The 27,904-nt window shown below is 38.1% G+C and overlaps 1 long non-coding RNA gene across 1 annotated transcript in view; it reads left to right on the plus strand.

The window, feature by feature from the left end:
• Positions 1 to 15,534: 15,534 nt before the first annotated feature.
• LOC123456612 overlaps positions 15,535 to 27,904 on the plus strand; it is a 61,115-nt gene continuing 48,745 nt past the window's right edge. The window contains exons 1-2 of the long non-coding RNA XR_006634592.1: positions 15,535 to 15,652; positions 25,814 to 25,917. This is a non-coding gene — a long non-coding RNA (uncharacterized LOC123456612). The remainder of the gene's footprint in view (positions 15,653 to 25,813; positions 25,918 to 27,904) is intronic.

The following is a 27,904-nucleotide window of genomic DNA, read 5'->3' on the forward strand; positions in this document are numbered from 1 at the left end:
TGGGGGCTAATGAATGCCTCTTTTGGCTATGGTCCAGTTAAAAAGTAAACAACCTAGGCCTGATGCTTTAGAATGCAGGAAACAGATTCCAGAAGTTAGTATAAGGCAGCATATGAGAACTAAAGCAATGTTGTTAAGAGAGAAATATCGCTCTAAGGAATTGGAACTCATAAGCACAGTCACCATGTAAGAAAACTATTGTGCTTGTCATTGAATTAATGTCCCTTGCAGGAAAACCAAACAAACAAGTAAACAAAGGAACAGACAGCTGGCCTACGTGGAGTGGTCTTCTGTCTCTCTTGACAATTGTCCTTTAAAATTCCTTGAGACTTTCATTGAGGTATAGGTCCCATACAGTAAATGCATAAATCATAAGAGCACAATTGAATTAATTTTCATAAAGTAAGCATCTATGAAATCAGTACTGAGAAACAGAACACTACTGATACTCTACGAGACTCCCTTGAAGTCGATTTCCCCACTCAAAAGATTTCTTTTACTACTCTTAAAATTCATATAAATGGCATAATACATGCCTGCTCATTTAGGTCTAGCTTCTTTCATTCAGAGTCGTATTTGTTAAGGCCATGCATATTTTATATAAGTAGTGTTTCAATTATTCTCAGTGCCACCCACCCACTGGGTGTATATATCACAGTTCATTTATCCTTTGTCATTATGTAGCCCATGCAGGCCTTGATCTCATGAGCCTCTGCTTCTGAATTGTGAGTGCTGGGATTACAGGCAGATGCCACCACAGCAGTCTTATCCTTTCTATTTTGATAGCCATTTGGGTAGTTTCTACTTTTTTCATTCTATGACTGATGTCTCTTGATGAACCGATATATGCCTTTCTGCTAGGTATAGTCCTCTTAGAAGAATTACCAGGACATAGGCTTGTGTAGATCCCACTTCAGAAGCTTCCCATCAATCTAATAAAGCTAACTGATTCCCATTTTTAAATTTTTTTTGTTCATTTTTATTTATTTATTTGAGAGGGACAGAGAGAGAAAGGGGCAGATACACAGAGAGAGAGAGACAGACAGAGAGAGAGAATGGGTACACCAGGGCTTCCAGCCACTGCAAACGAACTCCAGACGCGTGTACCCCCTTGTGCATCTGGCTAACGTGGGTCCTGGAGAATCGAGGTCCTTAGGCTTCACAGGCAAGGGCTTAACCACTAAACAATCTCTCCATCCCTGATTCCCATTCTCTTTTTTTTTATTAATTTTTTTTAAAATTTATTTGAGAGCGACAGACACAGAGAGAAAGACAGATAGAGGGAGAGAGAGAGAATGGGCACGCCAGGGCTTCCAGCCTCTGCAAAAGAACTCCAGACGCGTGCGCCCCCTTGTGCATCTGGCTAATGTGGGACCTGGGGAACAGAGCCTCGAACCGGGGTCCTTAGGCTTCACAGGCAAGCGCTTAACCGCTAAGCCATCTCTCCAGCCCCCTGATTCCCATTCTTAATAGCATTGTCTCCTATTCCCCACCGTGGGCAACTTTTTTTTCTGTTTATTTTTTTTTAATTTTTTTATTTTTTTAAAATTTTTATTAACATTTTCCATGATTATAAAATATATCCCATGGTAATTCCCTCCCTCCCCACTCCCACACATTCCCATTTGAAATTCCATTCTCCATCATATTACCTCCCCATTACAATCATTGTAATTACATATATACAATATCAACCTATTAAGTATCCTCCCCTCTTCCATTCTATACCCTTTATGTCTCCTTTTTAACTTACTGGCCTCTGCTACTAAGTATTTTCATTCTAACGCAGAAGCCCAGTCATCTGTAGCTAGGATCCACATATGAGAAAGAACATGTGGCACTTGGCTTTCTGGGTCTGGGTTACCTAACTTAGTATAATGCTTTCCAGGTCCATCCATTTTTCTGCAAATTTCATAACTTCATTTTTCTTTACCGCTGAGTAGAACTCCATAGCATAAATGTGCCACATCTTCATTATACACTCATCTGTTGATGGACATCTAGGCTGGTTCCATTTCCCAGCTATTATAAATTGAGCAGCAATAAACATGGTTGAGCACGTACTTCTAAGGAAATGTGATGAGTCCTTTGGATATATGCCTAGGAGTGCTATAGCTGGGTCATATGGTAGATCAATCTCTAGCTGTTTTAGGAACCTCCACACTGTTTTTCACAATGGCTGGACCAGATTGCATTCCCACCAGCAGTGCAGAAAGTTTCCTTTTTTTCCACATCCCCACCAACATTTATGATCATTTGTTTTCATGATGGTGGCCAATCTAACAGGAGTGAGATGGAATCTCAATGTAGTTTTAATCTGCATTTCCCTGATGACTAGTGACGTAGAACATTTTTTTAGATGCTTATATGCCATTCGTATCTTTGAGAACTCTCTATTTAGCTCCATAGCCCATTTTTTGATTGGCTTGTTTGATTCCTTATTATTTACCTTTTTGAGTTCTTTGTATATCCTAGATATTAATCCTCTATCAGATATATAGCTGGCAAAGATTTTTTTCCCATTCTGTAGGTTGCCTCTTTGCTTTTTTCACTGTGTCCTTTGCGGTGCAAAATCTTTGTAATTTCATTAGGTCCCAGTGGTTAATCTGTGGTTTTATTGCCTGAGCAATTGGGGTTGTATTCAGAAAGTATTTGCCAGGAAAAATATGTTGAAGGGTTTCCCCTACTTTTTCCTCTAGCAGTTTCAGAGTTTCCGGTCTGATGTTAAGGTCTTTAATCCATTTGGACTTAATTCTTGTGCATGGCAAGAGAGAAGAATCTATTTTCATCCTTCTGCAGATATATATCCAGTTTTCAAAACACTATTTGCTGAAGAGGCTGTCTCTTCTCCAATGAGTATTTTTGGCATTTTTATCGAATATCAGGTGGCTATAGCTACTTGGGCTTACATCTGGATCCTCTAGTCTGTTCCACTGATCTACATGTCTGTTTCCGTGCCAGTACCATGCTGTTTTTGTTACTATGGCTCTGTAGTATAGGTTAAAATCAGGTATGGTGATACCACCAGCCTCTTTTTTGTTGCTCAGTATTATTTTAGATATTCGAGGTTTTTTGTGATTCCAAATGAATTTTTGGATTGTTTTTTCTATTTCCATGAAGAAATCCTTTGGAATTTTGATAGGGATTGCATTAAATGTGTAGATTGCTTTAGGTAAGATTGCCATTTTCACAATATTGTTTCTTCCAATCCAGGAACAAGGGATGTTTCTCCACTTTCTAGTGTCTTCTGCAATTTCTCGCTTGAGTGTTTTAAAGTTCTCATTGTAGAGATTCTTTACTTCCTTGGTTAGGTTTATTCCAAGGTACTTTATTTTTTTTGATGCAATTGTGAATGGGAGTGATTTTTTGATTTCATCCTCTGTGTGTTTGTTGTTAGCATATATGAAGGCTACTGATTTCTGTGTATTTATTTTGTATCCTGCTACATTGCTGTAGGTTTTGATCAGCTCTAACAGCTTGCTAGTAGAGACTTTAGGGTCCTTTATGTATAGAATCATGTCATCTGCAAATAATGATAACTTGATTTCTTCCTTTCCAATTTGTATCCCTTTTATGTGTGTCTCTTGCCTTATTGCTATGGCTAAGACTTCCAAAACTATATTAAATAAAAGTGGGGACAGTGGACACCCTTGTCTTGTTACTGATTTTAGTGGAAAAGTTTCCAGTTTTTCCCCATTTAGTAATATGTTGGCTGTAGGCTTATCATAAATAGCCTTTATTATATTGAGATATGTTCCTTCTATTCCCAGTCTCTGTAGGACTTTTATCATGAAGGGATGTTGGATTTTGTCAAATGCTTTCTCTGCATCTAATGAGATGATCATGTGATTTTTGTCCTTCAACCCGTTTATGTAATGTATTACGTTTATAGATTGCGTATGTTGAACCATTCCTGCATCTCTGGGATAAAGCCTACTTGGTCAGGGTGAATGATCTTTTTGATATACTCTTGTATTCTGTTTGCCAATATTTTGTTGAGAATTTTTGCATCTATGTTCATGAGGGAGATTGGTCTGTAATTTTCTTTTTTTGTTCTATCTTTGCCTGGTTTTGGTATCAGGGTGATGCTGGCCTCATAGAAGGAGTTTGGTAGAATTCCTTCTTTTTCTATTTCCTAGAAAAGCTTAAGAATCAATGGTGTTAGCTCTTCCTTAAAAGTCTGGTAAAATTCAGCAGTGAATCCATCCGGGCCTGGGCTTTTTTTAGTTGGGAGCTTATTGATAACTGTTCGGAACTCCATGTTTGTTATAGGTCTATTTAAGTGATTAATCTCATTTTGATTTAATTTAGGTAGGTCATATAGATCAAGGAAATCATCCATTTCTTTCAGATTTTCATACTTGGTGGAGTATATGCTTTTATAGTATGTCCCTATGATTTTTTGAATTTCTCTGGAATCTGTTGTGATGTTACCTTGTTCATCTCTGATTTTATTAATTTGTGTCTCTTCTCTCTTTCTTTTGGTCAGATTTGCTAAGGGTTTATCAATCTTGTTTATCCTTTCAAAGAACCAACTCTTTGTTTCATTAATTCTTTGGATTGTTCTTTTTGTTTCTATTTCATTAATTTCTGCCCTAATCTTTATGATTTCTTCCTGTCTACTGATTTTTGGTTTGCCTTGTTCTTCTTTTTCCAAGCCTTTAAGGCGAAGCATTAGGTCGTTTACTTGTGACCTTTCTAATTTCTTAATATAGGCACTCAAGGATATAAATTTACCTCTTAGAACTGCCTTCATTGTGTCCCAGAGATTTTGGTATGTTGTGTTCTCATTATCATTTGACTCTATAAATTTTTTGAGTTCTTTTTTGATTTCTTCATTGACCCATTCATCATTTAGTAGTGTATTGTTTAGTTTCCATGATTTTGTGTATGCTCTATAGCCTTTCTTGCTACTGATTTGTAGTTTAATTCCATTGTGGTCAGGTAGAATGCAAGGAATTATTTCAATTTTCCTGCATTTGTTAAGATTTGCTTTGTGTCCTAATATATGGTCTATTTTAGAGAATGTTCCATGTGCTGCTGAAAAGAATGTATATTCTGCAGCCTTTGGATGAAATGTCCTGTATACATCTGTTAGGTCCATTCCTTCTATGACCTCATTTAGTCCAGATGCCTCTGTGTTTATTCTTTCCCAGGATGACCTATCAATTGATGAGAGTGGGGAGTTAAAGTCACCCACCACCACTGTGTTTGGTGTTATCTGTGACCTTAGTTCTAATTGTGTTTGTTTGACGAATTTGGGAGCCCCCATGTTAGGTGCATATATGTTTAGGATTGTAATGTCCTCCTGTTGGAGTGTGCCCTTAGTCAATATAAAGTGGCAGTCCTTATCTTTCTTGACTAACGTCAGACTAAAGTCTACCCTGTTTGATATTAGGATAGCAACCCCTGCTTGTTTTCTAGGCCCATTTGCTTGAAACACCATCTTCCAACCTTTTACCCTAAGATAATGTCTATCCTTTGTAGAAATTTGAGTTTCTTGGAGACAACAAATTGTAGGATCCTGCTTTTTAACCCAGTCTGCAAATCTATGTCTTTTCGTTGGGGCACTGAGGCTGTTGATATTAAGAGATATTATTGAAAGGTGTGTATTTTTGTTTGCCATTTGTGTGTGTGTGTGTGTGTTTCTGGTTCTACCTGCGCTCTCTTCTGTTAACTAGTATTTGAGTATTGCTTGTTTTTTCTAGGTTCCTTATATGAGTGCTTTTCTTTTTCTTCAGCATAGAGGATTCTATCAAGTATTTTCTGTAGAGCTGGTTTTGTCTTCAAATACTTTTTTAACCTGCTTTTGTCATGGAATGTCTTTATTTCTCCATCTATTTGAATGGATAACTTTGCAGGATAAAGTAACCTTGGTTGACAGTTGTTATCTTTCAGAACTTGGAATATATCACTCCAAGCCCTTCTGGCTTTAAAAGTTTGTGTTGAATAATCTGCTGTAATCCTGATGGGCTTGCTTTTGTAGGTAAATTGATTTTTCTCTCTAACTGCTTTCAATATTTTTTCTTTGGTGTGTGTGTTTGGAAGTTTGATTATAATATGGAGAGGAGAGGTTCTTTCTGGGTTTTGTCTGGCTGGGGTTCTAAAGGCTTCCTGTATCTGCATTGGCACCTCTTTCCCAATTTGGGGAAAATTTTCTTGTATGATTTTGTTGAAGACGCCTACTATGCCTCTGGAGTAGAGTTCTTCTCCTTCTACTATGCCCTGAATTCTTATATTGGATCTTTTCATAGTGTCCTGAATATCTTGAAATTCCCACTCATACTTTTCTATAAGTTTGTCTTTCTCTTTGTTGGACTGCATTAGGTCTGCCACCTGATCTTCTAGCTTAGATATTCTGTCCTCTCCCTCATCCATCCTACTGGTGAGATTTTCTACAGAGTTTTTTATTTCATTAACTGTGTTCTTCATTGCTAGTAATTCTGACTGGTTTTTCTTTATTATTTCTATTTCCCTATTTATGTCTTGTATTGCCTTCTTTATTTCATGAAATTGGTGTCCTGCATCTTCTTTGATTCCTTTGATTTCCTCTTTAAGTTCCTCTTTGACTCCTTTGATTTGTTCTCTGACTTCTTTGAACATATTTACAATCATTCTTTTGAACTCTTTCTCAGGCATTTCCTCTAACTCTTTCTCACTGGAGGACATTTCTGATGCATTAATACTTTTAGGTGGGTTTATATCGTCTTGCTTTTTAGTGTTTCTTGTGTTATAATGTATATATTTTTGCATCTTGGATTAAGTTAATGCTTGGATTTTCTAGCTAGCTGTGTATTCTTAGCTGTATCAATTGATTTTATGTAATATATTTTCAGGGTAGGACCTTAAGGTGTTAGGTGTGGCTCTTAAGACTCTCAGAGTATCTACAAAGATGTTCTTAGGGGTTGAGTTTCCCTGCTATAGGAGTATTCAAGCAGGCTGAGTGGAATAAAATACAGGTAGATTCTAAAATTTAACTAAACACCGTACACATTCAATCAAAAACAGCCCCGAGTATGTATGCAAGAGTAGTTATTATAACGACCAGATCCTCTATCAACAAAGAGGTTAAGATTTCTGGTCTGTTGAGGGATCCAAGTCAGCTTGTGACCAAGTGAGACCCTTCCCTGGTGCAATCCCAGTTACTTTGGTTGATTTTGGTCTCAGTCAAGATGCTGCCTGGGCCGTCGGGCTGATGTTCTGATTTCTGTAGCTGGGCACTTGCTTTTCCTGCGGGGCAAACCGAGCCTGGCAAGTGTGGCCCTGCAGATCAGCACCCCTGCTGCTGGAACTGCTGCTGCTCAAGCTGCCCCTGCTGGGACTGTAGCCACTGCTGCTGAAGGTGTTGCTGCTGGACCCACCGCTGCTGCTGCCTCTGCTGCTGCTGTAGCTGCCACTGCTGGAGCCACCACTGCTGCTGAAGCTGCTGCTGCTGTGTCCACTGCCGCTGCTCCCCCTGAAGCTGCTGCTGCTGAGTCTGCCGCTGCTGCCGCTCCTGGGTCTGCTGCTGCTGGGGCTGCTGTTACCGGTATTGGAGCCGCTGATGTTGCTGCCGAACTCTGCTCCTGCTTGGGTCCCGCTGTTGGTGTGGCCGGGTCCTGGGCTCAGGCGGTGGGGGAGGGGAGGGAGCCGCAGCTGCTCTGGTTCTCTCGCTGCTCCAAGCATTCTTCTACCTCGCGGTCTGCTCCTCCCTTGCTCGCTGCCGCTCTCCCCTCACGTTTCCCAAGTTGCGGAGAGCGCAGGTGTGAGGGAAAGCTCCCGCACCTGGATTTTCCTACGGCTCGAGCCGAGTCTGGCGGCTTTCTGGTGCACCGTGACCGCGGCGGTTGGCCAAGCTGCCGGAGCCGCTTTTCCTGCCTGTGCAGGCTCTGGATGCTCTGGAACTCTTCTACTTCTCTGCTGCTGCTTCAATTTCCTATACACCTCACTTTTTAGTAAAAGTGTGTATTTTGCTGAGTTTTTTTTGGTCTTTTTTCCCCCCTAGGCTGCTTTGGCGTGGTACCTACGCCACCATCTTAACCGGAAGTATCTGGTTCTCACCTTGGGCAACTTTTAACAACCACCACTATGAAGATCTATCTGAGTATACTTTGACAGGATTATACTTGGGAAGGGCTGTACACTCTGAAGGAATCTTTCCTATATTCATTTCTTATAGCCATAGAAGTGCATACTGCTCTGCATCTGCTCAAGTATGAAAGTAACCTTTCTAACCTGGCTGGGGTGAGGCGTGAGGAGCAACAAAAAGAAACCATTCTGGTTACTGAGTTTTGTGTTTCAGAACTGTAATTGCCAAGTGTCCCTGATACCCTGGATATTGTAAAGCTGCTAGAAAGCATAAATGAAAGCTAAACTTGCTTTCTGAGGAAGAACACAGCAGTTGTTGAAAGAGTTATGACAATCATTAAGAATTGTAGGTACACATGTGACACCATCAACTACTGCATGACCTGGATAAAGTTACTAGACATTACTGTTCTTCAAATGTCTCACCTGCCAAGTAGAAATAATATTAGCATTAACCTCATAGATAAATATGTGAGGATGCAGTGAGCTAATACATGCATAGATTTTAGGAATTGCAGACACATGTGCCCCTTTGTGCATCTGTCTTGCATGGGTCCTGGGGAATTGAACCCTGGTCCTTCAGTTTCACAGGCAAATGCTGTAACTGCTAAGCCATTTCCCCAGTCCCCAGATTTTAGAATCTGGTAAGGGACACTAGAATGTTCAGTAACACTTTAGCCAAAATCTCCAACAAGTACCATTTGCAAGCATTGTCTTGTTAGATAGTAGGCAATTCACTTGCTCATTCATTTATTCACTCATCCAGCTGGTGTTCAGCAAATACTTTCTGTGTGCTAGTTCTGATGTGCCATGCTGTACCTATAGAGGAAATCACCCACAAAATAAATAACTGTAATTGTTATTTTATTATTGGTATTAAAAAGGTCACACTCAGAAACAAGACCTCTCACACTGCTGGTTACTACCAGGAGTGGAGCTGAGAAGGTTTCCCAGGATAGGGGAACAATGCTGTTGATATATTCATTTGAGAAACATCTGAATATTGGTCCTCAGCAGCTATACTCAGTTTTAATATTTATTTATTTATTTATTTATTTATTTATTTATTTATTTATTTGACAGAGAAAGAGGGAGAGGGAAAGAATGAGAATGGGCTCACCAGGGTCTCCAGCCACTGTAAATGAACTCCAGACACATGCTCCCCCTTGTGCATCTGGCTAACATGTGTCCTGGGGAATCAAACTGGGTCCTTTGTCCTTGTAGTCAAAAACCTTAGCTGCTAAGCCATCCCTCCAGCTCCTTTTTAAAATATTTATGTATGTATTTTTATTTATTTATTTGAAAAAGAAAAAGGGAGAGAGAGAGAATGGACTCAGTTTTAATTCTCCAAATTGTTCCAATTTTTTATACCTAAAGACTGTGTACATAAAGGGATTGAAAGGAAAGCCCACTAGAAAAATGAAACAATGTCATTGAGAAAAATGCAAATTTTGATTTCTAAGCCACCCCCCCCACCACCACCAGGAGGTTTTAAAGCAGGATGTGAATTTTCAAAGACAATCCAACAGGTTTTGTTTACATCTTTCCCAAGATGAACAACAAGTAGGCTTTGGTATTTTAGAAAACTAGCTGCCAGTGAAAGTTCCAAAACCATATTAGACCATTGAAATACTTTATCCTCCTATCTTATTCTCTGAAAAACAAAAACAGTTCAGAGGGTCTCTGAAGATAAAGTGGATAAATTAATTAAAAATCTCTGTCACCCAACAGCCACTCAATGGAAAATAGTTTCCTTCCTGTTAGTGAACATCACTAGGATTCTTTTATAAGAATGGGATCACAGTAGCATTGGTTCAAGCTTAAGTTTTCCAGAGGGTCTAAAATTGATGCTACCTGGTTTTGTCCAGCTCATAACAGAAGCTAACAAGTCAAAGTGCCAGTTTAAGTCTAAATCACAACCCTGCCTTAGCTGGTTTCAACTTCTACCCATCTTGTAGAACCTTTACAAAGAACAAACAAACAAACAACAACAACAAAATCTTGTTATTCATGAGTTTCTCTGTTATACATATGTGCATTTTTTTTCCTTTTTGCCTATTTTTATCTCTTTCCTTTTACTTTTTTGAGCTTAGTTTGTTATATTTTTCCTTGTATGAAATAAATGAGATTGATGAGTTTTGTGGCTTCATTTTCTATTTTATGGATCTAGGTTATAAATTTTACTAAAAAGCTTGGCTTTAGCTGAATCCCATAAGCTTTGCTGTGCTATAAAGTCACACATAACTAAACAGTGAGTACACTTTCTGAAAAATGCATTAGTAAGTACTGTGTGTGTGTGTGTGTGGGGGGTGGCCAGAGAGGAACCATCGAGTGTTCCACTCCATCACTCTGCCACCCAGTCTTTCTTTTGATCTGGAGTCTCTTCACTGATGCCAGAGCTTGTGGAGCTCTACTGATTCTCTGCAGGACTGGGGTGAGGGTTCAAGTATATATTTAATTTTGTTAATTGTTACACCCTTGAAACATTTATATATGCGTGTAAGTATGCACACAAAAGCATGCCAATGAGGTTAAGTTTATGCTTTGCGTGACTCAAATTTTCCATAGTTTTATTGATAATTGGCCATATTTTAAGCTCAAAAATATTTTAGTGCAATACATTTACAAATGAAAATAATGCAGAAAGTTTATGATAAATAAAATATCAAAATTTGTTAAAATGCTATATAATAGCAGAGAAAATTTAGAAGCAACCAAAATTTGCCTGTATTTTTTTCTATTTGTACTGCAGATAAGAAACTAACAAGACAGATAATATGACAAGGACCTCAGTCTCAAAATGAAGCACATATGCCTATATTTTCCCTTTTTTAGAATGTTTTAAAAATCTAAGTCTCTGTTTGCTAATAATAACTGAATGCAGGAAACTGTGTTTAAATAGCTTTCTGGTGGTCTTGGATATTCAGGAATCATAAAATTACACTAAAATTCCACACCGTGATAGTGAATTCAAGTGTTTCATCTTTATTTCAGTCAAGTTTTTGCTTAATATATTTACAAAAATATTTTCAATTATTTATGAGGAGAAAGGGCAGGGTTAGGCTGAGCCAGCGCTTCATGCTCCTGCAAACAAACTCCATATGCGAGTGTCATTTTGTGCATTTGGCTGTATGTGGAGACTGAGGAATTTGAACCTGGGCCAGCAGGCTTTGCAAACAAGCACCTTTAACTGCAGCAACATCTCCCCAGCCCCTGTTTTATATGTTAATGCTATATTATTATTAATATAGTGTTATTCTATGTACCTGGCCAACAGTGGCTCCTTTTAGCAAATACCCTTTGTTTTCTAATGTTTCTCGTTTTAAAGTCTTCCTAGTGTGCTACAGTGATATCTACCTAAGATGTTTTTTTTTTTTTTTTTTTTCAGTTAATGTTCATATGGCATCCCTTCACCTTCAACCTCAGTGTTCTAGTATCCAGAAGGGAAGTGCATTGTGTCAAATGCCTCAAAGAATGTTGGTTTCACTTCAACCTGTTTCTTATTTTGTTCTCTGTAGTTTCTGTCCTCTTGTAGCTCTGAACTTCAAGTTTTGCCCCTGCATACTGAGAAGCATTGAAAAGCTCCATTTTGTTTCCTAGTGTATTGGTTGTAACTTTCACCTTGACTTCATAGACTCTTAAGTCTAAGCCCCTTGCAAATCAACAGATTTCTCAAGTTGAAGCTAGTGTACAGGATGCCAGATTCTCCTCAATGTGTTTTTTCCCTTCTTTTTTGGATTCTGGCATTTCAGGTCTCTGCTGTATTGTAAACTCTCTGAGGAATTTTAGATTTTCCTTTAAATCTTTATAAATTTTTATCTCACTCATCTACTCATGCTCTGCAAAAAAAAAAAAAAAAAAAAAAAAAAAAACACTTTTCAAAAGTGGATGCCTTGGTGAATAGTTTGGATGCTCACCTGATCAGGATCAGCTTTAGTTTCCTTGTTAATAAAATGGGGATATAAGAAACATATCTCATAGGAATGTTTTGAGGCTTAAATATATGTTAAATGTACTTTATAAGCCTAAAAGGTGTTTGAACACACACTGCCATTAAGTCTTTACAAGATCAAGATTCCTGAAGAAAAACTGGTGAGTGGCCATAACAGGGCAATTAGTTCATTGTGGCCAGGTCTTACTGGGAATACGAATGGAAATTACTTGCATTGGGAACTTTGGTCATTATTGCTTTTGATTTTATTATACTTTGGTGAAACAAATTAACTTATTGTAGCAGTAGGAACTTCCAGAACACTGTTTCCAGCATTTTCTTAGAGATTCACTCTTGAGAAGCCATCAGAAGTCCTGGGGTCATACTTTCCAAAATATATATCTTTCTTGCAAGCAGGGATTTATCCAAACGAAATGAAAGTAATGGGCAGCACCAGCGACTCACTCTGACTTCTAGGTGATTGTGATAATTTATGACATGCTGGTTATAATCTTAGCATTTATCCTTGACTTCTCCCCTTCCTGAGCATGTCTTGTTCAGATTACATGATGTAAGAATTAACCAGCTTGTTGGACTTTTCTGAATATTTACTTTAGCTTCAGTTCTTTTTCTTTTCTTTTACTTTTTAAAGTTTTTAATGTCATGACAGTTCTTCAATTTACCTGCAAGTTGTAGGACTCTATGGCTTTTTCTTCTTAAGCAAGGTCAGAACCATCCTTGTAATAGAAAGATGCATTTAAATATGTGTGCCTGCATCATCAAGAAAGTTCTAGCAGCCCCATTTTGACTATCAGAGCTTAATAGATACTTAAGAACAAAATTATTGGATAATGAAATTCCTAGTGTTGGGAGATCTGGTTCAGCCATACCATTTACTTTTTTATGTGTCTAGGAATAACTGAACCAATGTTTTAAATGAGAATTTCTTAAAAAGAAATCAAGCTAATGAGATATGGGGTTGTTGTACAGTGTTTGGCAAGTTGGTTTTTATTGTTGATGCTATTGATAAGGTCAGTGAAAAGAAGGACTAGATATTATTGTCTCAAATGTCTTTTGAAATTCCACATGAAAACTGAGTGATTCAAGGCTTATCTATACCCACATTTCCTCACTATACTGACCAGATATTTCATGGTCAAGTTAGTTTCCTTTTCTTCATTCTCAAAACTTGAGAAATGTACCTTATTAATTTTTAGCTCTCTTGGAAAGAAGTTTGGAAGTATATATTAACAAGCTCTAATGGTCCTTTCTTGGACCAGGAAAAATTTGACCTAGCTATTCTAAAGAAATAGACAAAGCTGAGAATTTAGCTCAGTGGTACAGTATTTATCTAAGAAGTCCAAGGCCCTAGGTTCAATCCCAAGTTCATTGCCACCCCCCCAAAAAATTATAAAATTGTTTTGATACCTGCAGTGAAATGTTGTTAACACTACTACAATTTTATTTGGATGAGGTCAAAGGTCTACTTTTTTTGTTACTTTAAAAAAATTTAGCATGCAAAGTAAAGGACTTTATTTTGGCATTTTTTAATTTTATTTATTTTTCATGTATTTGTTTGAGAGAGAGAGAGAATGGGTGCACCAGGGCCTCCAGCCACTGCAAATGAACTCCTGACACGTGCTCTACCTTGTGCATCTGGCTTATGTGGGTCCTGGGGAATTGAATCAATGTCCTTTGGCTTTGCAGGCAAGCATCTTAATAGCTAAGCCATCACTCCAGCCCCCATTTTGGCATTTTAATAGATACTTTATTCTTGTTGGTCCTCCTCTCCAAATCCCCTCCCCCATACTCCTGTCCCACCAACTCCTTCCCCCAATAACCCACTATTGCAGTCCGGTTCGCATTGCTGGTAGAAATCACCCAACCAAGAGCAGCTTCTGGGAAAAAGAGATTTATTTTGGCTTACAGGCTTGAGGGGAAGCCCCACGATGGCAGGGGAAAACGATGGCATGAGCAGAGGGTGGACATCACCCCCTGGCCAACATAAGGTGGACTACAGCAACAGGAGGGTGTGCCAAACACTGGCATGAGGAAACTGGCTATAAAGCCCATAAGCCCGCCCCCAACAATACACTCCCTCCAGGAGGCATTAATTTCCAAATATCCATCAGCTGGGAACCTAGCATTCAGAACACCTAAGTTTATGGGGGACACCTGAATCAAACCACCACACCCACCTTCTGCTTTTATGTCACATGTATTGTATTACCCCTTTTTCTTCCTTCCCTACTCAAAATATTTTTTCTTCCTTTATCATCTCTATTAATGATCATCTTTTGTTCATCATGGAAGTATGTAGGACCCAGCACAATGCTTGGTACACAGAAGGTACTCAATACGATGAATGAACTGAAAATTATATGCTAACTACTAGTAGTGATTGGCCATATAGATCCCCTTCGAATGATGAAGCACACATTTCTCCAGCTTGAAAGATTCTAGATATAGAGAGCTACCTAGTGTAAAAGCATGCTCCATCCTTGGGGTACCACATGCCCAATGGCTGCCACATCATGAAATGTATCAGTTCTCCTTATCCTAATTCAGAATAACTCTGATGGGGTCATCTGAGGCATTTGATGGAAATGCATTGCTGACCAACTTCTTCTGCCTGCTCCTGCTTCTCCCTTCCCCTAGCGTTGATGTACCATAATAAATCTGTACAATCAACTTCACTGAGACTCCAAAGACAGAGCATAATACATGTTAAATAAAACATTGGGCCTGGCCGCCAGAGAGAGGCAAAGGCCCATAGGAACACTGGGCTGTGTCTCCCAGCACAGTAAATGGGCTCTTTCACAATCTCTAACAGTCCTAACAGAAGTGTTTTCTGTTAAATCCTTGTGGATAGAGGTCAGTGAAGGAGTTGTAGGAGGACCTACAGATATCTGTTTCAATCAGTGCAGTGTCCTAGTTAGATCAGTGTATTTGGAATCAGACAACCCTGGTTCAAATGTCAATGCTTTAGTTTATCAGATATATGGCCTTTGACAAAACATCTCTGTTGGTCTGGTTTTCTTCCAAAATGTCATTTATAAGAATATCTACCTCTACGGGGTTTTATGAGGGTTAAATGTGATAAAATAGGTGTAGCTCATAACATCAGACTACTTTGTGCATAGTAAAAGAAGCCTTTGTTACCCTGTGGCCAGTGGAGATTTGTAACTTGATCTGAGATGAGAAACAACTATTAGAAACTCAGAGAGCTGGGCTGTGATCAGGTAGATGACTGTATCTCTGGAAGACAAAGAGGCACCTCCCAGAGCCCCTCCCAAGGAAAGAATGGATCCCAGTGTGCGCTCTTTTAGGGTTTGCCTGAGCCACTGGGAGTCAGCACAGCCCGGGTATAGCCTTGCATATGCCAAGACTGATGCAAGGGGATGGGAATGATAAAGGGCCAGTCATTTCAACCCCTTACAGAGTGCCACAGAGCCCTCCCCCCTGGGGGAGGTGATAGTTTGCTGAGACTTTGCCCAGCTTACATAGCAGTTTAGCTTCTTTGTCTGCCTGATTCTATTTGTGCTTCTTTCTTCTATACTTTGTTTGTCCTCATAAATAATCCACCCCAAATTCCATCTCTGGACCTGCTTCAGAGAATCCAGCTTGTGCAAAGTCTAAAAGCACAATTAAAGGGTAAGTGTGCAGATTCCATCCTATATAACCCTCCCTTCTTTTGTTTTATCTCCTCCTTTTATCTTTCAATCTTACCCCTTTGTCTGTGCTTTCAACTCGCCATATTCAGAGCATTGAGTTTTAATAGCCTGTTGTACACTTCTTGTCCAAGAGCTGTCAGGTCTAGGTAGAAGCCTATTTAGGCAAGTTGTCAAGTTGAAGGAGGGTGGGGGGAAACTAAATCAATGTGTTTTTGCATGCAATTACATGAGTTAATTTATCTGTAGCCACATTCTACCCTGAAAGTTTGGCATAAGGGTGCTCAGACAAGGGGGCTGCAAGTTGGAGTGATTAACAGAGTGATTTTTATTGGGAGGACAACTCAATTCTTTCATGGTAATTATCACCATTATATCCTGTGCACACGCTCCAGGGGAAGATGAAAGAAAAGGCTCTGTGTGGACTGGATGAGGAAGCAGCTGGAAACATGCACAGTCCAGAGGGCTGGAGCTACTTAAAATATTAACTCCCTTCCTTGTGTAAAGCCTCTGAGATGGCTGTTTGGCTGACTTTTTTTTTTTTTTTTTTTTGGTTTTTTGAGGTAGGGTCTCACTCTAGCCCATGCTGACCTGGAACTCACTATGGAGCCTCAGGGTGGCCTCAAACTCACGGCGATTCTCCTACCTCTGCCTCCCGAGTGCTGGGATTAAAGGCGTGTACCACCATGCCCGGCTTGGCTGACTTTTTAAATAGCCTTTATGACTTTTCTGGAGGACGGAAGCCTGTGTGTAGAGCTGTTAGAGTTAGGAAAACAGCAGAATAGATTACTATGATGACTTACTTACAGGTAACAGCCTAGGCCATCTCATGATGAAAAACAGTCAATCATTCTGGAGGTGTTGAATCATGCAACAAAACACAGAAACAAAATCAACAGAACAGTGCCAAAACAAAAATAAAAACACCAGAGAACAACACTACTTCCCCAATCAGGAAACATACACACACACACCCCTACACACACGTATACTCACAATATTTTTTAAGAGAATGTTGTGGCTGTGGTAGGTATAAACCCGAAAGATGCCACAATGTAGAAAACATCTCTGAGGTGAACTGAAGACTGCTGGGAAAAACACAAACACTGATATTTTTCTTCTTTCCTTCTTTCCTGCCTTTGTTCCTTCTTTTTATTTTGATATTTGATAATGCCCTTTGCATCTTTTTCCATTCCCACTGTCACACTGGAGTTTAGAACAAGGACAAAGTGAGATAAGTATATTCCTACTAGGCAAAACAGATTTATGAAAAGAGATTTATGAAAATGGTTTGTTGCCTAGAAATGACTGTATCTGATTAACTTAAATGAATTTTGATTAATTTTCGAAGAAGAAATTTCTTTGGGTATATAGTTGTATCTGTGGCTAGAATTAGAAGCACACAGTAATGGGGCTGTGACTTTTGGAGGTCTTCCCTCTCCTACTAGTTTCTCTGATTTTTATTTTTATTCTCTTTACAAGTAAGAATCATTAAATGACATTTCTCTCTTCAAGGCTAGAGCATGGGAGTTGAAGGGGACATAGCAGGGCATTTGTGATAATCATTTTGTTAAGAAAAGCCAAGCTTGGGAGTCAAACCAGCTCTCCTTTTCCCTAACCAAGAAGATAGATAAAAGTCTAAGCATTCTGGAACTCCCGTCCAATTGAGAAATTCTTGCCCCAGAATGGAGTAGAAACAAGTTAAGCTGCTGAGACCATTTAAACTGATCTTAATCAGGTTCCACTCTGCCGCCATATCTAAAAACATTTGATTTTTTTTTTCTTGGATGATAGCCAATCTAACCAAGGTGAGATGGCATCTCAATGTGTTTTTTTTTAATGGTTTTATTTATTTATGAGACAGAGAATGAGAGAGAGAGAGAGAGAAGCAAAGAGGGAATGAATGGGCATGCTAGGGCATCCAAGCCTGCAAATGAATTCCAGATGCATGTACCACCTTGTGCATTTGGCTTACCTGGGTCCTGGAAAATCATATTTGGGTCCTTAGGCTTTGCAGACCGGCACCTTAACAGCCAAGCCATCTCTCCAGCCCTCAACGTGGCTTAAATTTACATTTTCCTGATGGTTAAGGATGCTGAACAATAAAAAAAATCTAATGAGGGGGCTGGAGAGATGGCTTAGTAGGGTGCTTGCATATGAAGCCAAAGGACCCAGACTTGATTCCCCAGGACCCACGTAGGCCAGATGCAGAAAGCAGTACATGCATCTAAAGTTCGTTTGCAGTGGCTAGACACACTGGCATACCCATTTTCTCTCTCTCTTTGCATCTTTCTCTGTCTCTTTCAAATAACTAAATAAAAATATTTAAAAAGAACATTTAATAACTATTTGTATTTCTTCTTTTCAGCATTTTTTGTTCTGAGATCCAAGTTGTCATTTTCTGGATGTTTAGTTGTTTAAAGTTATTTGTATATTCTAGATATTAATGCTGTCAGATGTACAGAGCTGGTGAATATTTTCTCATTCTGTATGTCACTTCTTTGTAAAGATATTTATTCTTTTTTGTTTTACATGTTTCTTGTTTTTTTTTTTCTTTTTTAATAAGAACATCATGTGTTGGTACCATCTTTTTATGTATTTTTTATTTATTAGAGAGAAAGAGAGAAAGAAAATATGCCAGCCCTTCCTGCTATTGCAAACAAACCCCAAATGCATGTGTTACTTGGTGTATTTTGCTTTACATTGTACTAGGGAATTAAATACAAGCCATCAGTCTATTCAAGCAATGGCATTTGATACTGAGCTATCTCTCTAGCCCAGAACTCCAGATGTATGTACCCCTTTTGCATCTGACTTTTACATAGGTGTTGTGAAATTGAACCTGGGCTGTCAGATTTTGCAAGCAAGGGCCTTTAGCTGCTGAGCCATCTCCCCTGCCCTAAGTTGCCTCATGACTTTGTTGATAGTTTCCTGCTGTTCAATAGTTTTTTTTTAATTTTTATAAGCACCCATTTGTTGATTGCTGCTTATGTACTTGAAAACCAAAGACTAATTCAGAAAATCCTGCCTTATACCTATAACTTGCATTTTACTCTTCACATTTTCCTCTGTTTCAGAATTTCAGGTCTTACATTGATATCTTTCATCCATTTGTATTCTCTTTTTTTGCAGGGAAAGAGATAGGGTCCTAGTTTCATTCTTCTGCAAGTAGATATGAAGTTTTCCTAGCAGCATTTGTTGATTGTGCTATCTTTACTGCAATTTTTGGCATTTTTGTCAAAAATCTTGTGGCTCAGAGTGAACTTGGAGAATCCGCCTCAAAAAAAAAAAAAAAAAAAAAAAAAAAAGCAAAGTAAAACAGGTATCTGTAGTTACCTGTATTTATCCCCGGATCCTCTATTCAATTCCATTGGACTCTGTCTGTTTTGTATCAGTACCATGCTATTTTTTATTATTATGACCCTTACTATAACTTGAAATTAGATATCTTGATACCTCCAGAAGTATTCTTTTGCTCAGAGTTGTTTAGCTAACTGCTGTCTTTGTGCTTCCATATAAATAATTTTATGATTTTTTTTATTTCTGTGAAGAATAGGACTGGAATTTTAATTGGGATTGCACTGAATCTTTACATTGCTTTTGGTTGGATGTCCATTTTCACAATAATGATATTTCCAATCCATGACCATGGGAGATCTTGCTATCTTCTAGTGTCTTCCTCAATTTCTTTCTTCAGTATTCTAAAGTTTTCATTGTAGATGCCTTTCACTTTCTTGGTTAGAGTTATTCTGGGATATTTAGTTTTATGCATCTACTGTGATTGGGGCTGTTTTCCTGATTTCTTTTTCAATATGCTTGTCCTTGATACATAAGAAGTCTGGACACTTTGTCAAAAGTGCTTATTGGCTCTAGAAATTTTCTGGTGGTCTTTAGGGTAGCTTATGTATATAGAATCATGTCATTGGCAAATAAGGAAAATTTGAACCCTTCGTTTCCTATTTGTATCCCTTATAATTTTTATTTAGTCAAACTTGGGGTATTAAAGTCGTCCACTATAACTGTGTTGAGATTTATCTCTGAATTTATAAGTAGTAACATTTTTTTTTTTTATATATAAAGTTGGGTGCACTTGCCAGGTGTGGTGGCGCACGCCTTTAATCCCAGCACTCGGGAGGCAGAGGTAGGAGGATCACCATGAGTTCGAGGCATAGTGAATTCCAGGTCAGCCTGAGTGAGGCCCTACCTCGAAAAAATAAAAAAAAAAAAAAAAAAAAAAAGGAGCACTTGCGTTTGGTGTGTATATGTTTAGAATTGTAATGCTCTCTTGGTGTGTTGTTCCTTTAATTAGTATCAAGTGATCATTATCTCTGCTGATTAATTTTGACCTGAATTCTATTTTGTCAGAAATTTGAATAGCAAAATCTGTTTGCTTCCTTGTTCTACTTTCTTTGAATATTTTTTCTATTATTTTACCGTAACATGGTGTCTTTCTTTGACTGTGCAGTAATTTTCTTGATGACCACAAAACGATAGGCCTGTTTTCTAGTCCAGTCTGTGTCTTTTGGTTGGGAACTTGAGAACATTAATATTCAGTTATTAGTACTGCATTTTTTCTTAGTCTTTTTCTTAGTCTTCATTTCTTTCATAACTATTCTTAAATTAACTGCATTGATTATCATCCCCCATAGATATTTGTATGGGCTTATTCTTTTGTATGGGCTTATTATTTTCTTCAATGTAAAGTATTTTATGTAATATCCTATGTAGAGCTCATTTAATAGCCAAAATTTCATTTAGCCTACTTTTATTATGGAAAGATTTTCTTTCTCCTTGTATTGTGAGTGATAATATTTTGGGGATAGTGACTTGCATTGGCAGCTATGGTTATTCAATATTTTAAATACATCATTCCAAGTCCTGACTTTTAGATTTTTCATTGAAAAATTGACCATTATTATAATGGGTATGCCTTTGTATTTTACTTGACATTTTCTCTTTTGGCTTTCAGTACCCATTCTTTGCTCTATGTATTTAGTGTTTTGGCATGTAGAGTTTCTTTCCTGGGATTTTTTATTTGCTATTGTATGCCTCCTATACCTGGATGGCCATGTCTTTCCATACATTTATGAAATTTTCTTCTATAATTTTATTGAAAATATTTTCTTTGCCATTGGCTTGATATTCTTACTTATGAACAATTTATCTTTTCTTATTATCCCAAATACCTCTCAATTCCTCTAACTTGTCTTCAAGGCTTGATATTCTATCATCCACTTGCTCCCTTCTATTGGTGTAGCTTTCCAGGGAACTTTTTAGTTAATGTATTGTATGTATTATTTTCCTCTTCATCCCTGTTTTTCCTTCAGGACTTGTAACTATTTATTTAATTCCATTTTCATATCATAGTTTGACTTCCTCTTCTCATTTTGCTGTTTACTTGTGTCCTCTTTGAATTTATTCAGGATTTCATTCAGGCATTTATCTTTGTTTCCTTTGTACATATTTACAATCATTCCTTTGATATCTTTGACTAGAGTTTCCTTAAGTAGATTTCTTGGGAGTCCTCTACCATGACCTTGGTGTTTCTTAGGTAAGACATACTGGCTTGTTTTGTCATGCTTGCCCTTTTGTGTTTGGACTTATTTGCCCAGGGATAATATGTTGGTCATGTCTTTCTGACACACTTGCATTAATTAGTACATGGAACATTGCTTTATGTTTCCTTGTGTTCTCTAGTCTCTGTTTTCTTGTTTATGGGGTTGGAAGTTCAATCTTGGAAATTCTTTGTACTGCTATGTGAATGGGGTGATTTCAGTTTGTTTGCATCTACGCCCAAACTCATGTATAGAATTATAGTTCAATTGATGGAAATGTCAGCCACCTGGGAAGGGAAAGAGAGAGGGCTCTATGGGAAAGCTAATGTGGCCAAACTCATGCATGGCTCCTCATTTCCAATGGCAGAAATGTCCATTGATCTACATAGCTGCTTTTGTGCCAGTATCATGCTGTTTTTGTTACTATGGCTCTGTGGTATAGGTTAAAATCAGGTATGGTGATACCTCCTGCCTTATTTTCGTTGCTCAGTATTATTTTAGATATTTGAGGTTTTTTGTGATTCTGAATGAATTTTTGGGTTGTTTTTTTCTATTTCTGTGAAGAATGCCTTTGGAATTTTGATAGGGATTGCATTAAATGTGTAGATTGCTTTTGGTAAGATTGCCATTTTCACAATATTGATTCTTCCAATCCAGGAACAAGGGATGTTTTTCCATTTCCTAGTGTCTTCTTCAATTTCTCGCTTGAGTGTTTTATACTTTTCATTGTAGAGATCCTTTACTTCCTTGGTTAGGTTTATTCCAAGGTACTTTATTTTCTTTGATGCAATTGTGAATGGGAGTGATTCTCTGATTTTATCCTCGGTATGTTTGTTGTTAGCATATAGGAGTGCTACTGATTTCTGTGCATTTATTTTGTATCCTGCTACATGGCTGTAGGTGTTTAGGTGTTTAGCAGCTCTAACAGTTTGCTGGTAGAGTCCTTAGGGTCCTTTATATATAGAATCATGTCATCTGCAAGTAATGATAACTTGATTTCTTCCTTTCCAATCTGTATCCCTCTTATGTGCATGTCTTGCCTTATTGCTATGACTAAGACTTCCAGTACTATATTAAATAAAAGTGGGGACAGTGGACACCCTTGTCTTGTTCCTGATTTTAGTGGAAAAGCTTCCAGTTTTTCCCCATTTAGTAATATGTTGGCTGTAGGCTTGTCATAAATAGCCTTTATTATATTGAGATATGTTCCTTCTATTCCCAGTCTCTGTAGGACTTTTATCATGAAGGGATGTTGGATTTTGTCAAATGCTTTCTCTGCGTCTAATGAGATGATCATGTGATTTTTGTCCTTCAACCCATTTATATAATGTATTACATTTATAGATTTGCGTATGTTGAACCATCCCTGCCTCTCTGGGATAAAGCCTACTTGGTCAGGGTGAATGATCTTTTTGATATACTCTTGTATTCTGTTTGCCAATATTTTGTTGAGAATTTTTGTATCTATGTTCATGAGGGAAATTGGTCTGTAATTTTCGTTTTTTGTTCTAACTTTGCCTGGTTTTGGTATCAGGGTGATGCTGGCTTCATAGAAGGAATTTGGTAGGATTCCTTCTTTTTCTATTTTATGGAAAAGCTTAAGAAGCAAGGCATTAGTTCTTCCCTGAAGGTTAGTGCATATTCTTTATCTTGACATTGGAAATGTGACAGCCAGTTGAGTTTGGATTGATTGAGGTGAAGTTCATAAGGGAGAGTTAAGGAATGCTCCTCAGATGAGATGACACAATAGCTATGACAATAATTCCCTTGTAGATGTGTGGAAACCTAGCTTTTGTGTAGCTCAGAATTCCAAGAGCAAGGCAAGAGCTTCCATTGCAATTGTATTCAAATCTTGAGATAATAAAGGAAAGTTTGCAAAATGGGGTGTTAGGGTCAAGTAAGTTTAGAAAATCCTTGGGTTTAACAATGGTGAGCAAGTTTCTTTACTTCCAACTTTATAAAGGCATTTGGCATGTTTATGTACAATGTGAAATTTCAAAAAGAAGAGAAATTGATCATTTTCTTTATGAAGATCTCAGAAAACAAGAATCCTAGGCACCACTGATTGGAAGATGCTACTTCCAGAAGGCCCGAGTGTTTTGGCTGTCTTCAACTCTGAGGTTGCGGTGCTCTTTTTAGAGAATCTCTTCCTCATGCATAAATGTAGCAGGTGGTGGACAGTGAGTTTGATATTTGGTGCCTTCTTATCTATTGGTGCCCCTGTTTTTCCACAATCCTTTAGTCATTTTCCTTGAGCTCCTGTGTCTTTGGCTTCCATCTTACTCCTAAGGGTTATAGATTTATGCTTTAGCTCTCCTCCAGGACCTATGAAGCTAGCCTATTACTTCAACACTTACTAGATTTCACCCCTGAGCTTTGAACATTAGGTACCTGTTCACCTTAAACTTCAGACTGACTTAACTTTTGGTGGTTTCTCCTGACTATACATGTCCTGTCCTGTCTGCTTCTTCCCTTCCCTTTCTTCTCCCTCCCTCCTCTTTATTCCAATCCTTACCTCATTCAACATTTATCATGTGCATTTTTTGGGAGTCAGAAAATTATAGGGTTTAGTATGTTCAATCATATCAAAGTCCTGAATCAACTTGCCAAACTCAAATCATGTACCTATGCTCTAGGTGTAGGTGGGGTAAAATATTTATTATAAAAATGATTATGAGGGTCCTTGTGATATACTAATTAGGTAACATAGCTATTACTTATGTTTTTCAACCATAGGTAGATTCTACTGTGCATATGTTGGTAGATACATAAAATAAATATGAATTTATATTGAATCATCATTGTTTTGTCCACTGTGTATTTTAAACTAATATTTGCTATTAAGACTATTATTTGTTAGTCTCTACAATTTTATGTTGAAAGGGATTCTAAATGTCATTGGAACCCCAGGCTTTGAAATCAGCTGTATTTAGATTAAAATTGTACTTCTGGCTTAGATTATCTGGTAGACTTAGGCCTTTTTTTTTTTCTTTATTAGTTATGTACATACTCAGTGTATAAACAGCCATGTTGGTAACATTGTTAGCCTCCTCCCTGTGCTCCCACCTCCAAAGGGACCCTCCTCATTGGGGACTATTGGTCATGCATAGTCGGGGTAGCCATCAGTTATGGGGAAGAGGTAACATCTCTGTGCATAATGTCCCCACTTGTGGCCCTAACAATCTTTCCGCTCCCTCCTCCGCAAATTTCCCTGAGCCATGTTGAGTTCATTTTAGGTCTACTTCAGTAATGAGGTCTTGGGAGCGTCTGTGTCTCTGGATCTCTGATTTGGTAGGAGTTGTGTGTTCTCTGTGTCTATCACCTTCACCCTTGTGCTGGTACCAGGCTTACCAAGAAAGCAGCACTCTTGCTCATTTCCCCAATTACTCTATGGTTTCAGCTGGGGCCCTGGTGAGGTGTGATGGGCTGATTCCTCCTCAGGTTTTGTGTCCATCTTTAAAAGAGAAGCAGATTCCCCAATGGAAAACTACTTTTAAAACTTCAAATTCTTTACCTGAAAATGGGAGTTAGTATATATGAATTATAAATTTCTGTGGAGATTGCATAAATAATGAACATAAATAATCTAACAAATATTATGGTTTCTTAATAAATTACTGTTGGTGTTGTTTTTAAAAATAGAAAAGTGAAGAGAATTGGTACAAAACGACTCTGGTTGTGAGTTAGGGATCATGGGAACTACAGATACAAAGGGAAATTACAAAGGACCATATCTGCTATCATACATCTTCTACTGTACCATTGGCTCTTCCAAGGTTTGGAATAAAATTCTTAATTAAATGAATGACCTACATATTTCCCAGTGTGCTGATCAGTGGTAAAAGATACTTGCCATAATTTTGCCACTCTCTACAGGAGCTTTCTTCCTTTGTATCTGAGTGAAATTTCGTATAAGGAAGGAAAGAATATGGTATCTAGTATGTACTATTTTAATAGCAGTAACAGTGCTTAGTGGCATCGAGAGGTAGCAGTGCCTGGGCTATGTGAACCAGGCTGACGTTACAATATAACTATCTGTGTGGTGGACTTAGGGGTTTTATTTTCTCATCTCAACCTCTTGCTTATTATTTTTTTTTTTTGTAAACTTTGTGTTGTAGTCAACATACTATCAACAAATTTGCCTTCACTTGGAATTATCTAGAACCAATTTGTGATGTGTGAAAGCAACAGAAGAGCTGTTTGACATATTTGTAATACAGACTGATCTCATGTAAATTGTCTTAGATATATAGTCTCCAGGTCTGATGGGACACTGTTCACCACAGCCCCATCCACAGTGTGGAGACTTGTGGATAACATTTTCTTATGGCACTATGGTATTCCTGCCAGAGTGGATGGTGGCAAAAGAAATCCCACTATCTATCTGCCACTCCATATCTATTTTGGCTGTTGGACCGGAAGTACGGTGAGTGGGGGAACAAGCAGTCTGGTCTTGATTGATGATTTTATCACACTGGTAAGTCATATGCATAGTTATTTCAATCCAGCTAAGATTATAGCAGCTACACATAATTTGAGGGGCAATGCTGACTTTCAGCTACTCTGCCTTCTCCTCCCTCCTCACACAGGTTGCCTTTCTGTGATCATCCCTCTTGGGTTTACATTAGTTCTCTGTGATCCCTGGATGTCCCTGACTCAGTGCCCACTATTGTTTGCTGTGGAAAAAGACAAGGTATGTGTGATTACTATTTAAAAAAAATCCCAGGCTCCCTGAATATGCTCAACAGATCCCAGATGCATACAAAGTGCTTTTGTTTTGTTTTCGATTTTCAGATGTTAATTATAAGGAAGAGAATTAAGCATATAAAACAAATTACATTGGCAGTGTTTACTTCACTTATGCACCATGGGGCCCAGGCTCCCCTAATGAGATGTGACTGCCATACATTGTGATCATTGTGCTTCCTGCAAACAGACAATTACTTAGAATGAGCCATAGGCCACAGGTGTGGAGTTTGCCTGTGGAGAGCATCACTAACACAGGGAAGTATGGCTAGATCCATGGCAAAAAGAGTAATGGATGAGGGGGGGAAGGATGGACAGAGAGAAAGAGAGAGATTGATTTCAGAGCCTCTTCATAATTTCTATCAGGTACCACTCCTCTTCTGAACACTATTGCCTCCTCAAACAAATACTTAGTCCAATAAAATTGCAGTATGTCTATACTCTGTCTGAAGAAAACAATACCTCGGCTGTCAAAAGATTCAGGTAATGAATTCTATCTTCTAACAGTGTTTAATAATATTAATGTCCCAGTAAAGAACAAACTGGCACTCTGTTGTGGATTAAAAACTATTTGTAGGCTAATTGGAAAACATTACTTGATGTTTTTCTTAATTAGATTTAATTACAATATCTTAGTGAAGAAATAAGTCCATATGCAAGATGGCAAGACTTTACACTGAGATGTTAAATTTCCCTAAGAGAGCAGGTCCCTATTCTATCATACACTCTACCAAGAGTATCCATCCTTTTTAAAAAATGTAACATGATATTGTCCCCTGTAAATGTGTTGGGCATCATTCATAGCTATTCTTGTATGCATGCAGCCTGTGGGGCAAAATTTGGACTTGCCTGCCTAAAACTGAGAAAACTTACCTCACTAGAAACACTTCTGGCAACCTATAGAATGTGCATGCCTAAATAGCTCTTTGTTGGTGGTGACTATGTCCTGACAGTACTGACATCAGCACAAAGTAAAATGGGCTTATTGGCAAACCTAAAGAACAATGTATTGGGGCCAAGCAGGAAGATGAAGTGTCTGATTTCTTGGGCCCACCAACTTCTAATTGCCTATGGGATCTTTAGATGCAGTTTTTCATCTTTTAGTCAAAAGGGTTTTACTAGCTCAAACTCTCTTCTTTGCTAATCTTCCCACTCCTTGGATTGTGCCTTGAAATTTCTAACTGTAAATTGAAATAGAAGGAAAGCTTTTTTGAAAAAAAGAATTGACTATTCCAGAGAAATTATTGGATCTTCAACTTTGTTTAGGGGAAGTCGATGTTTAAATCTAAAAAACTTACTTTTGTCCCAAAAGTAATAAAGACACTATTGAGCTAAGGCAAATGTGCAATTATTTTGAAAACAACAAGTTAAAAAGTCATGACTAAATGTTAGCTTGTATGAATCAAGCAATATTCTGCAAAGTCCTATGTTTGTTTGCATATAGATACAGTCATTGCTTGCTACACGATTTCCAATGCAATATTATGAGGAATAGAAGTGTTTGCAGATTGTTCAGTAGGGGAAAAAAGGAAATCTGTGGTTAAATAAGCTTTTGAAATGCTGAATGAATCCCAATTATATAAGATTTCTTCACATAAGATCCTCAGAGGTTTTTTTCATACTAGGGGGATGTGTAACCTTCCTTGGACATACATTTTGCAATGTGTTCTCATTTCATCTTGGATCCTTTTGTCTTTCTTAATATTTATTTATTTTTCATTTTTTTATTAATTGGTTTATATTCAGTGAATACAGTCAAGTTGGTACCATTGTTAGGATCATCCATGTCCTACCCCCTCCCCCTGGTCCCTCCTTGTTGAGGTATATGTGTTATGCATTGTGGAGTTAGCCCACAGTTATGGGTAGGAGAAATGTCTCTGTGTATTATGACCCAACATGTGGCTCTGATATTCTTTCCACCCCTCTTCAGTAAA

This window comes from Jaculus jaculus, chromosome X, assembly GCF_020740685.1.
Source record: "Jaculus jaculus isolate mJacJac1 chromosome X, mJacJac1.mat.Y.cur, whole genome shotgun sequence".
Lineage (NCBI taxonomy): Eukaryota > Metazoa > Chordata > Mammalia > Rodentia > Dipodidae > Jaculus > Jaculus jaculus.